The sequence below is a fragment of the Peromyscus maniculatus genome, chromosome 5 (assembly GCF_049852395.1).
Source record: "Peromyscus maniculatus bairdii isolate BWxNUB_F1_BW_parent chromosome 5, HU_Pman_BW_mat_3.1, whole genome shotgun sequence".
NCBI lineage: Eukaryota > Metazoa > Chordata > Mammalia > Rodentia > Cricetidae > Peromyscus > Peromyscus maniculatus.
This window is the reverse complement of record NC_134856.1, coordinates 44,222,308-44,235,884: the sequence shown is the minus strand read 5'-3', so window position 1 is coordinate 44,235,884 and position 13,577 is coordinate 44,222,308. Positions and strand designations below refer to the sequence as shown.

Genomic DNA, 13,577 nt, shown 5'->3' with positions numbered 1-13,577 from the left:
TTCCTCATACCTTAGTGACTAGACAATGGCCACTGAGATTTCTGTCCTTGTTCTTGAGACAAAATCTTAAGTACCCTAGACTGTGCAGCCACATGTAACCCTGAACTCCTGATCTTCCTACATACACATCCCAAAGTGTCGATTACAGGTGTGCACCACCCTAGTTCTACCACTGAGTTTGCTTGTTTGTATGTTTGTTTTATGTGTATGTGTGTGTGACTTGCATATTTGTTTGTGCAACACATGTATACAGTGACCGAGGAAGAAAAAAAAAAAGCCACCAGATTCCATTGGAACTGAAGTTACAGACTTTTATCGCCATGTGGGTGCTGGGAATTCAACATAGGCACTTTGGAAGAGCAGTCAGTGCTCTTAACCACTGAGCCATCTCTGCAATCCCCAGCTGAATTTTTTAAACAAAAACTTATTTTTGAGACTGGGAGTACCGGCAGACAGATCTCTAGATCTCTGTTTGAAGCCAGCCTGGTCTACATATTGAGATCCAAGACAATCAGGACTATGTAGAGAGATCCTGTTTCCAAAAAAAGAAAAAAAAAAATCTTGGGTGAATAAATTTTGTTGAGTGGCAGAACAACCACTGCCCAATACTTGAGACCTTGTGTTTCATACCAACACTACATTAAAAATAAGACATGCCGGGCAGTGGTGGTATGCACCTTTAATCCCAGCACTCAGGGAGGCAGAGGCAGGTGGATCTCTGTGAGTTCAAGGCCAGCCTGGTCTACAGAGCGAGTTCCAGGACAGTCTCCAAAGCTATACAGAGAAACCCTGTCTCAAAAAAACAAAATAAATAATATTAAAAATAAGACATCCTTGCTGGGCATGGTGGCACCATGCCTTTAACCCAAGCACAGAGTTAAGCCAGCATGATCTACATAGCAAGCTCCAGGCCAGCAAGCATTATGCAGTGAGACCCTGTCTCAAATAAATAAATAAATGAAATTCTCAAAAACCTATCTTTCACTTGACAGTTAATAAACAGAAAATATTCTACCTCCAATATCCTCATCCCCCTGCAACAAAAAACAGGCTTCCGACGGGTGGTGGTGCCTGCCTTTAATCCCAGCACTCAGGAGGCAGAGCCAGGCGGATCTCTGTGAGTTCAAGGCCAGCCTGGGCTACAGAGTGAGTTCCAGGACAGGCTCCGAAGATACACAGAGAAACCCTGTCTCGAAAAACCAAAAAAAAAAAAAAAACAGGCTTTGGTCCTACTATAGTGCTGACACTTCTCACCAAAAACACTCCATTTGCTGGTTTCCGAGGATCTCTCTCTCACATCATCACACTGGAGCATAGTTGATGAAGCCCACAGATCACTCTTCCCACTTGCACACAGGTTCCTGGCCCACACCTCTTTGCTGGAGTCTATCTTCTACCTTGAACCTTCCTATCTTTCTCCAGGGTGATTTAAATGTCACCATGATGCATGGCCTGACCCAAGAATCCTGCACCTGAGCTTCAGATCTGTTTATCATGTGCAGAATGACCATGCCCACTTGATCCCACAGGGAAAACCAGCACATCCAAATGCAAACACCCCTCCCTCCCCCTCCATCTTTCTTACACTGTGTCCCCAGTGGCTCCGCAGGCCAGAATCCAGTGTCACCTGGATTTCTCCCTTTCTCATCTCTCTTCCTCAATCATTCCTCAGGACCTTCCCTGTCATGAGGAAGCTTTTAGGCTTATAGCTTCAACTTTTAGTGAACACCTCATTCTCACACACCTAAATCCACACACAGGAGCAAGCGAGCAGCCTTCCACAATGGAAATCTTATTTCACAGCCCTTCTCACAACCTTCCAGTGACAGGCTAATGCTTGCAGGGAAAAATCAAAGCTCCTTACTACAAAGTGCAACACCTTTCACTGTGTGGTTTATCTCTGGCCTCACTCTTCTTCTCGCCTCGCAAACTCTCACCAAGCTGGAGCAGACTACTCCTCAAACGAGTCAGGCTTAACTTTCTCCTCCATACCCGGGACCTGTGTGCATTGTTTCTCTAACTGGCACAGTTCCTGCCACTTGTCTGCTGAGCAAAGGTATCTCTTCAGAACACAGCCTATTCCACACCTATATAATTGTGTATTTGGGTAAGGGAGTCTTCTGTGTTCTCCCAGGACATTCTGTACTTCTCCTAGAACAGAACTTTCCATCCTCTCTAATTATCTGTAAGGCATTTTAGTGGAGGAATAACATAGCAATCCAGTGGAGAAATCCAAGCTCTACAAGCACATGTAGGGGTTAAATCTCCTTACATCTCATTACCTGTATGACTTCAAGCAAGTTTTTGTGTGTCAGGTTCCTTATCTGTTATATGGGCTAGAAATATCTATCTCACATAGTTGTGGAAAGCCTAAATCAAACAATGCAATATAAATGGGCAACTGATATCAAAGCAGCACTCCAAAGCTGTAAAGGGGGAGGGAGAGGAACGAAGAGAAAGAAAGAAAAGAGGGAGGAATGGAGAGGAGGAGAGAGAAAAAGAGGATCATTCCCTCATTAAATAGAACTCCCAGGCCAGTGGACAACTGTATCCCAGCAGTAAGAAGGTAAGAGGCAAAAAGAGAAGGAATTTAAGATCATCCTAGGAGTTGTAGCAAGTTCAGGCTTAACACATACAGGGGCTTGGGGAGATGGCTCAATGGGTAGAGCAGCAGCTAGGCAAGCATGAGGTTTCATCTCTGATGGTGGTTACAATGTGCAAGACATTTCCCAACTATTCAACTAATCTAAGTACGACCCTACAGGGCAGACATAATTTGTGCTGTATCCTTTAGGAAACCTACATATAAAAGTATAAAAATTATATAAAGTGACCACTCTATAATCCAAGACTAAACTTAGCAGATCTAGCACCAGAGCCTACCATTTATCATGATTAATACTACTGCTTTTCTTTTTCGTTTGTTTGCTTGTTTTGGTTTTGCTGTTGTTGTTTGAGACAGGGTGTCACGTTGTAGCCAGTGGCCTAGAACTTGCTTTGTCCACCAGGGTGGTTTAGACCTCACAGAGATCCACCTGCCTCTGCCTCCTCAGTGCTGGGACTAAAGGTGTAGGCCATCACAACCTGCTCAAACTGCATTTCAAAGAAATCCAGGTAAGCAAAGACTAAAGAGCTGTGAGGCAGAATCAGAAGCTCATTCCCTAGCTGGGAAAAGAACTGCAAAGGTAAAATACATGAGTATTCCTCCCTTAAACCCCTCCCATTCTTCAGAATTTTCTCACTTTTTCTGAAGTCTATGTTCAAGCTGCAAGAAAGGAAGAAAAGAAAAAAACAAACAGGAGTTTCAGGAAAGAATAAACCATGTTCAATGCCCAGTTTGACAAGGCCAAGACAAAGACTGTTGACTTTATGCTCATCATAACCTTCAAGAGTGAAGAGATGAGGGCATTAGAGATTAAAGTACATCAGGACAGGAGGGCTAGAGAGATGTCTCAGTAGTTAAGAGCACTTCTTGCTCTTGCAGAGGGCCTAGATTCAATTTCCAGCACCCACATGGGGACTCACAATCATCTGTAACTTCAGTTCCAATGAATCCAATGCTCTCTTCTGACTTTCGTGGGCATCAAGCATGCACGTGGTGCGTACATCATATATGTTGCCAAAACACTCATAATACATAAATGTATTAATAAAAAAAAAAAGGGAGTAGCTTAAAAAGATAAAAGTACACCAGGAAGAGAAAGTATGCGCATCTTGCTCCAGAAGGTCTGGCAGCAAAACAAAAGTTCCATGGGAAAAGGGGGTAAAGCCAGGAAAACAGACACTGAAGATGTCAAACTCGTTCGAAATAAAAGGTCAGCAAGTTTTAAAATTTTTATATTTTCGTGAAAATAACTGTCTTTCTACTAGTTAGAGGAGCATCTAAACAGCCTTAAAACCCAAACTGGTTCTGTTCAGATCTTACAGACAGCTCGAGCCTGGAGTAATGCTCCCCACCTGTAATCCCACCACACCAGATGCTGAATCAGGAGGCATGCTCCAGGTTCCAGGTGAGCCTGGGCTACAGTGTGAGACCCTATCTTTAAAAGACAAATAAAACCAGTGACAGCGCTAACAACTCCTGAATTCTTCCTCTGGTGACAGGATGAGGTACAGGTCACAAAGAATGAAAGCGGAATGTAGCCTGACGCATCTCCCACACGGAACTCCGTGGAATCACCAGGACAAGTTCAACAGCAACAGAATCTGCCTCTGCAGCCCGATCCTTGTGGGTTGAGGATGCTGTGTTTTTCGACAAATACACCCGATCCTCAAAGAGAGTTTAAGAAAACGATACAAGTCCCTGCCGCCAAAAAGCGGACCCTTAAAGGATGCCTTTCCAATTAGACCCTCGACCACACACCATTCCTACACATCAAGACTGCAAGATTGCAGAAATGCTCAAAGTGGGCTTGGAGACCGTGGACTCGAACCTCAGTATCACACACAACAGTCCCCTCAAGTCACCCACTGGAGACCCCCACCACCACCACCGCCCTGACTTAGTCTCTGACAGCACAACCGAACTGCACATTTCTAGGCGGGAAAACAACTCCACCCGCAGACGTGCGGGGAGCACGGCTGGCTGGGACAGCTGGTGCGAGCCCGTCCTAGCGGCAGCCAGCGCCCCCAGGCCCAGCCGTCCAGGGAGAGCCCGCGCGCAGGCCCGGGGCAGCGGGCGCGGGTCCCCCGAGGTCTGCACAGGTCCGCCGACTGAAATTCTGACGCCCAACCGCACCGCCTCAGAGACCCGGAGGACAACCAGGAGCCGGAGGCCAAAGCGCCGAGGACAGGGGCGTGGAGGACGCGGGAGTTCACGGCCACGAGAAAGGCCGCCCGGACCAGCAAGCCGTAGGCGCCTTCTTACCTCAGGGGCCCGCGAGCGCGGGCAGCGCGTTCAGCAACGCCCGGCGGAAGTGAAGGGCAGCACAACGGCTGCAGCGGGTCGGCGCGGGCCGGAAAGGGGGACCGGGCATGGGGAGAGGAGGGGACGGGACGCGGAGCGGAAAGTTCCGGGACCGCAGCGGCCCGCGACCTTCCGCGCTTTACGGCCCGCGGCAAGGGTAAGGCCGGCGGCGCGCGCGCGCCAACGCGCCAACGCGCCGTGACGTCACCGCGACGGTCCGGCCCGCACGTGGGCTTGTTTGGGTCTCGCCAGGCCCCGCCCCTCCCGCGACGCCTCTCCGCGCCCCCCCCCCCCAACCCCGGTCTCGATGGCGGCGCGCGGGAGGGTGTCTCTGGTCTCGCTCTCCGGCCTCCCGCCCAGCTCCGTTTCTGCAGAGAGTCGGCACTTCGGAGCCAGACCACAGCCTCGGCCCAGGGTGGGCACTTGGGGCGATCGTCTGCCGCCAGGCCTGAGCCCCGGTCCTGCTGCGATCGGTCCACAGTCCAGAGCCACATCTCGGGCCGGTGGTCGCGCTGTCTTCTGTCCCTGCACGTTGCTGCTGCAAGCCTTTCTGTGGAAGGCTTTGCCAGAGCCCGTCGCAAAGCTTGTTCTGCGGGCCTGGCCGGACCTCCGAGGCCGAATCAACCGACCTGACTGCCCATCTTACTCCTTGGGAGGACGAGGCGTTGTTTACTCGAGCTTCGAAAACGTCTGCCTTCCATCCTCTCCGACTCACAATCTAATCACCCAATTTTCTTTCCTTCACAGACCTCATCACTACCTCAAATATATGTGTCCGCTGCGTGCCTGGACACTGATGGGAACGCGGCCCTCTGCTCTCTTGAGAACCAAACCTTACTCAGGTGCAGCTTCTCGGCACCTCCAACCAGCGCCTGGCACATCATCCAACATATCCTTCCTCGCACCAATAGCAATAGAAATGGTGCATCTTCGACCATAGAGGGGCTTCTGCCCCTAGTGGCAAGGCTGCAGGCATCTCCTTGTCATAATGCCATTCATTCTACAGCTTGCATGGTTTATACCCAACTCACTAGCCAGTGAATTTCCGGACTGCCCAGATGAGATCTGACAGTGAAAGATTCAGCTCTCCTCTGTTCCTTTTTTTAAAGTTTGTTTTATTCATTTATCTAAGTTTATATGTATTGGTGTGTATATGTGTATGTGTTTTCAAAGACAAAGTCTCATGTAGCCTAGGCTGGATTCAAACTATGTATCAGAAGATGACTTTGAACTAATGATCCTCCAGCCTCCACCTCCCAAGTGCTGGGATGGTAGGCTGGCTTTACCACCCATCCAGCTTACCTTGTTCTCCCGATATATAAAAATTCAAGGGTTTGGGGATTTAGCTCAGTGGTGAAGTGCTTGCCTAGCAAGCGCAAGGCCCTGGGTTCGGTCCTTAGCTCTGAAAAAAAAAAAAAAAAAAAAAAGGTTCAAGGCATTTGAAATCCCCTGCTAGATTAAATTCTTTCACATTTTAGCTAAGTATTTAATGCTACCTGTCCAAAAATATGAAAAGACACTGACCGATCAAAAACATTTGGGGATCATGTTTTTTTATGCAGTTTGGGGGGAACCCGAAGTTTTTTTGGTTTTTTTTGTTTTTTTTTGTAAGCCATCTGCCTCATACCATTTCCAGGCATACAGACTTTGAAGAAAACTAGTTAGCTACAGGAAAGAGTGAATGCAATGAGGTGGTATGTTATATGTTGTGTCACATGCAGTAAGTGTGTCCCCCACCCATAACTGTTATTAACTATTAAAATTGCTAAGTCTAAAAGCTCTGCATTGTCAATGGTAAGATTTGTTCTTGTAATTTCTTATGACCACTAGCACAATACTGGCTACATTCAAGAGGACTGAAATAGATTACCCCTCCCCCACCACCACCCCACCCCCCACCACCCCCCGTTTATTTGTTCTGTTTTTGCTGGTCCAAGGGATTGATCCTAGGCTCTCACACATGCTAATCAAGCTCACTATCACTGTGTGACAGCCTTAGTCCTATCTTTAGAGTTTGCCTTCTCCTTTTCCATAAATCATCAGAGGTGTCCCTTAACTAGCTCCTGACTTCTCTATGCTGAGAATTCCTTGGAGAATCAAATATTTTGCATGAAAGTGTCTCTTGGGAGGTGCATCTCAAGGATGCACTTGCCATTTTGTCCTTTGCAAACATATTCGGCATCCTTGTTTATCTGTTTGTCAAATACGGAGATTGCAAGAACAGGAAGATATTTTTAGCACCTGTTTCTAAAGATCCATGCCAGGATGTTCTCTGGATACCAAGAACTGCAGTCACAGCCCCTTTCCAAAGGTTGGTTCTAGTGTCTTCCATTCTGGAACGTCAGGTAGCTGTAGATAGTAAGAATAAGAAAGAAAGCCAGGCATGGTGGCACACGCTTTTGATCCCAGCACTCAGAAGGCAGAGGCAGGTGGATCTCTGTGAGTGTGAGGCAAGCCTGGGCTACAAAGAGACAGGACAGCCCACACAGTCTTTCCTTCCTCCGAACAGTGAAGTAGAAAGCTATGCAGCTCATTTCACTATAGACTTTTCTAGCTAACTCAACTCTTTGGTCAAATCTTGGTATGTATCAGGTAGCACTGTAATTATTGTAATGTCCTGTAATTTATTTGTGCTTATGAGTGGTGTTTCCCCTCAGCCCACTTCTGTTCCTGTGTAGAGTTAGCATGTGGTATTGAGAACATTCCAGATGGCTGAGTAGATGGAATTAAGAGGCTGTCTGACTAAGCTGGGTGGTTGTGGCACACGCTTTTGCACCTTTGATCCCAGCACTTGGGTGGCAGAGGCAGGCGGCTCTCTGTGAGTTCAGGGCCTGATCCACATAGTGAGTTCCAGGACAGCTGTCTTGAAAACACCAAAAAAGAGGCTAGCTGACTGAGTGCACAGGGTAACTAAGCGTTTCTGCCCGCTCTGAATGTGGTATTAACATTGTGTATTGCTTCCAGCCATCTAGGTTTCATTTCATAACTCTTGTCATGTTCATTTTAAGATGTCCTTCTTCAGGGTTGGAGAGATGGCTCATCTGTTAAGAGCACTGGCTGCTCTTCCAAAGATCCAGAGTTCAATTCCCAACAACCACATGGTGGCTCACAACCATCTATAGTGGTATCCGATGCCCTCTTCTGGCATAAAGGCGCACATGATGCAGATACAGCACTCATACATAAAATAAATAAATCTCTAAAAAATGTCCTTCGTTAGTAACTTGGTACTATAAGTTATCTGCCATCTCCAAGGGTACCCTGTCCATAAAACTATTTGCACTGTGATACTAAGGTGTATGGTTTTGGTGTATGGTTTTGGAAACCAAGGTAAAGAAGGTGCACACTGCATGCAACTCTCCATGCAGCACTGAACTGACTGTGGAGAGAGTACCTTCCCTTCCTCCTCCCCTAGCCACTGTCGCTGTCAATACACTTTACTCCAGTCTTGACTTACAGTAAAGACCTATATATGTCAGCCCATGATCATGTTGATGCTGAATGAAAGGTGTGTGCACTCTTTGCCAGACCCAGAGAAGAGCCTTGTCAGAGACAAGCAGCTGGCAAACTTTCACCACCTGTACCTTCCTTGCACAAACCACAGGGCATTGTGGCTGCACCTGCTGGGTGGTGTGCATCGTCAGACTGACTGATGACTTACAGATGGTCATCATCTCCCTGTGCCTTCATGTAGTCCCCTGCCCCCACCTCTCTCCAGGGTCTCATGTAGCCCAGGCTAGCCTTGAACTCACTATATAGTCAAAGATGGCTTTCAACTCTTGATCTACCTTTTGAGTGCTGGGATCACAAGCATGAGTTACCATGCCCAACATTCCCAGGAAACTTTTTTTCACTTTTTTAAATTTATTTTTCTATTGTCAGCTTGATACAGTATAAATTCTTATCCTAATTGTGAAATGTTTCATTGAGGCTTGCCCAGTAATTGAGTAAAACCAACACTTATTCTAAGCCACAGTCATCCTAGGGGCCCCCCTGCTATATAGCCTCCCTGGTTCTGTGGGTTGCAGTCTGATTGTTCTTTGCTTTATATCTAGAATCACTTATGAGTGAGTACATACTATGTTTGTCCTGGGTTTGGGTTACCTCACTCAGGATGATATTTTCTAGTTCCATCCATTTGCCTGCAAATTTCATGCTGTCATTGTTTTTCTCTGCAGAGTAGTACTCCATTGTGTATATGTACCACATTTTCTTAGTCCATTCTTCAGTTGACAGGCATCTAGATTGTTTCCAGGTTCTGGCTATTACAAATAATGCTGCTGTGAACATAGTTGAGCATGTATCTTTGTGGTATGATTGAGCATTCCTTGGGTATATGCCCAAGAGTGGTATGGCTGGGTCTTGAGGTAGATCGATTCCTAATTTTCTGAGAAACCACCATACTGATTTACACAGTGGTTGTACAAGTTTGCATTCCCACCAACAGTGGAGGAGTATTCCCTTTGCTCTGCATCCTCTCCAACATTGACTGTCATTAGTGTTTTTGATCGTAGCCATTCTGACAGGTGTAAGGTGGTATCTCAGAGTCATTTTGATTTGCATTTCTCTGATGATTAAGGATGTTGAGCATTTCTTTAAATGTCTTTTAGCCATTTGTGATTCTTCTTTTGAGAATTCTCTGTTTAGCTCTTTAGCCCATTTTTTAATTGGACTGTTCAGTATTTTGATGTCTAGTATCTTGAGTTCTTTATATACTTTGGAGATCAGCCCTCTATCTGATGTGGGGTTGGTGAAGGTCTTTTCCCATTCTGTAGGCTGTCTTTTTGTCTTATTGACCGTGTCTTTTGCCCTACAAAAGCTTCTCAGTTTCAAGAGGTCTGATTTATTAATTGTCGTGCTCAGTGTCTGTGCTGCTGGTGGTATATTTAGGAAGTGATCTCCTGTGCCAATGTGGTCAAGAGTACTTCCTACTTTCTTTTCTCCCAGGAAATTTTTTATAAGGATACCAGTCTTATTGGATTAGGGCACACTACTACTACAGGACCTTTTTCAACCTCAGATACCTCTTTAAAGGCCACTTCTCCCAATACTGGCACTCTAGGTAATCTAGGACCATGCTAGGGCCTGAGGTTGGCTCTGATCTGGTTCTCTGCCTTGGAGCTGCCTGGAGGAATGGCCTCTTGTCACCTTTGCTGCTGTGCTGTGGAAAGGTCTGAACTTAGAATCTCCCCTCTCGCTTTTTTTTTTTTCCAAGACAGGGTCTCACTATGTAGCCAGCTGTCCTGGAACTCACTATGTAGACCAGACTGGCCTCAAATTCACAGAGATCCACCTGCCTCTTCCTCCCGAGTACTGGGATTAAAGACATGTACGCCCGGCTGAATTTTGAATCTTAAGACCCCAATTGCCTCTCCAATTGTTCTGGAAGACCCCTTCCTTCTCTTAAATACTCGATAGTCAGCTCATGGACACCCCATCTCCTTGATGGAGCATTTCCTTTCCAGGCACCTGGGCCTCCATGATAGCCCCACTATCTTTTTTTTTTTTTTTTTAAAGATTTAGTGTCTACATGTATGTATGTGCCTAATTCTTGTAGAGTCCAGAAGTGGGTATTGGCTCCTCCAGAACCAGAGTTATGGATAGTTGTGAGCCACCATGTGAATGTGAGAACCAAGTTTGGGTCCCTCTGCTAGAGTAGCAAAAGAGCTTAACTGCTGAGCCACATCTCCAACACCACCTCCCCCTCTCCCCTTTTAAAGACAGGATCTCACTATATAGCCCTGGCTAACCTAAAATTCACTACGTAGACCAGGCTGGCCTCGAACTCAGAGAGATCCACAGCCTCGGCCTCCCGAGTGCACCACCACCCCTGGCTGGCTGCCTTGCTTTCTGATAGCCCTTTATTTGTTCATCTTCCTGTTGCATGAACTTTTCCTGAGGAGACACAAACAGCTAATCACCCCCGATAGGCACAAATGACAGACCAAAGTAATGACGCCATCAAAGTTCAAGTTGGCAAAGGAATGGGTTTGTTTGGCCTTCTTACAGAGCATGGTTGAGGGATTACCTCCAGGTCCTGGTAACACCCAAAGTCTCAACCCAGCGTAGATGACTTCCCCCACAGCTGCACAGAAGACATCCCTCTTCAGTTACTTCCGCCCTCGGTACACGAGAGCAACTCCCGAGACCAGGAGACATCTTGCAGCAGGGACTGAATTGCATACAGCTGACAGGGAGGTATAGGAAGGAGGGGCTGGAATCTGAGGTGAGGGTGTTTTTTAAAGTTTCTTACAAGATTGTTTGCCTGAGCCAGGCAATGGCAGCGCACGCCTTTAATCCCAGCACTCAGGAGGCAGTGGCAGGTAGATCTCTGTGAGTTTGAGGCCAGCCTGGTCTACAAAGTGAGTTCCAGGAAAGAAACCCTGTCTTAAAAAAAAAAAAAGATTGCTTGCCAATCTTAACAGGAGGATTCACTGTACACTGTAATTGCCTCACAGACCAGATCCAGATGGGGCTTGTTTCTGCCCATGACTTCACAGACTGACCACTAGGTGGCGCCGATGACCGTGGATTGAAGTGACATGGCCTCCTGCGTTCGTTCACATTGAGTAGACTGTTAGGATTAATTAGAATCCCAAATCAGACTAATAAAATCTCAGAGTGACTGCTATGGTAGAGGAGGACTGGTGGTTCACGTCTGCCATCCCAGCAACTCTGGAGACGACTACAGGACTGCAATTGTGTTATCGTTGTTCTACATTTGTTTCTCTGTTCCTGTTGAGGGGAGGGGCCATGAGGGCAAGGTCTCTTGTAGCCCGGACTGGCTTCCGATTTGCTTTATAGTGAAGGGTGGTCTTGAACTACTCCCGCTCCTGCATGCACCTCTGAAGTACTGGGATCACAGGCGAGTGCCATCACCTTTGTGTAGTGCTGGGGACTGAACCCAGGGTTCCAATGCATACTGGACAAACACTGTAACAACTCAGCTACATCCTAAGCCCAGAGATTGCAATTTCAAAGCCAGTCTGGGAAATTCAGTGAGACTGTCTCAAATAAAGAGTGGAAAACAACAACAACGAAAACATAAGAACCCAACAACAGAAAGTGGATGGGAAGACTGAGAATATAGCTCAGTGGTAGAGTTCCCTAACAAGCATGAGGCTTATGTTCAATTCATAGTAAAACAAAACAAAACATGAGCTGGGTGTGGTCATGTACATCTGTAATCCGGGCATTTGGGAGGCTGAGACAAGTGTATTGCTGTAAGTTTGAGGTCACCCTGAGCTACATATTAAATACCAACCAGTCATAACTAAATCGTGAGACCCTGGCACACACAGAGAGACATACAAACACGAGGAGGGAGAGCTGGGGAGGGGGTTCAGTACTTTATCAAGGTCTTTCTGTACAAGCATGAGAACCCGAGTTCAAATTCTCAGAACCTACATAAGCTAGACACTGAAGCATATCTCTATCATCTCAGCACTCCCACCGAGAGACGGGAGGCAGAGACAGGAGACTCCTCAGAAACTCATGGGCCAGCCAGCCTGGCATACACAGTGTTGAAAATAAGGAACCCTGTCTCAAACAAGCTGGAAAACAAAGATTGACACTGGAGGTTGTTCCCTGACCTCCATACACATGCCAAAGGATTCAAATGTTGGGAGACGTGTTCACAGATTTCAGAGTGTGTCACAGCTGAAACAGAGCTTTGAAAATAAAGTTAGACTAGATGCTTTCGTCAAAGATTTTTGAGGCGAAAACTCCAAGAAGCTAATCTAAAGTTCTAGAAAGGCACTTAGTTAAATGCAGAAGGAACTCTTTGGGTCAGGAAACAAGAACAAAGCAGCTCAATTATTACCAGCTGACGTGCCTTTCTTGCTAGGATTGGTTGATGACTAAAGGTGATGATTAATTCCTTATACCCATTTCTGCCCTCAATCTTCTGACATAAAAAAAAAAAACATTAGTGAATGGGTATGCACCCCAAAGATTTAAAGTAGAGCTGACTGATTCTTTTTCATATATATGAAAGTTTAGGTTTGTGATTCCTCTAAGATTTCTTATAAGATAAGGCCCTTTCTTTGTAACTGCAAAGCTGCAGCCTGCCAGTAAAAGACCTGACTCTGAAAAATATCTTGCTTGCCTACACAGTTAATCTATAACAAGTTGCTTGGGTGTGAACGTGTGTGGGTTCTTGGGATAATTTGTTGTTCCCCTGTAATACATAAAATGTTTAATCGTGTAAAGGATATGGAAAACATGCTGTTTTTTACTGTTTGTTTTGTATTCACTGTTATCATTCATTTGAAAAACAGAATGTAACCTGTTGGAGCCCACAGAGGTTTCCTAGTGAGATCTGAGCTTGCTTTACCAGCAGGGCTGCATAAGAGGATGATTGGACCATGGGCCTGGGTACCAGGTGTTTGGAAGAGTATCTAGGCTGTATCTAGTGGGGGGCGGGGGGGGGGGTGCCTCGCTCCTTGGCATTGTTATAAAAAGCCCTTTTGAATAAAGTTCTGGGCTGGTGGGTTTTGACCCAGGCCCTCCCAAGGCTATCCTGTGTTTCTGTCTTTCCTCTTGTCGTCTAGGTCTCTCTTTCTATCTAAATATTTCCCACTTCTCCCTGCTCAAGAGTACCCTGGCCATAAAAGTGGGGGCTGTTCCCCCACAGTAACCACACTGTAATTTTTATATTGTCTGAAAAGTT

General features: G+C 46.4%; 1 protein-coding gene across 2 annotated transcripts in view; it reads right to left on the bottom strand.

Annotated features, from left to right (window-relative positions):
* Positions 1 to 5,006, bottom strand: part of Pdpr (pyruvate dehydrogenase phosphatase regulatory subunit) — a 45,535-nt gene extending 40,529 nt beyond the window's left edge. For both annotated transcript variants that reach the window (XM_076572168.1, XM_006974093.4), the window contains exon 1: positions 4,868 to 5,006. The gene's annotated coding sequence lies outside the window, so the exon portion shown is untranslated. The remainder of the gene's footprint in view (positions 1 to 4,867) is intronic.
* Between the last annotated feature and the right edge of the window lie 8,571 nt (positions 5,007 to 13,577).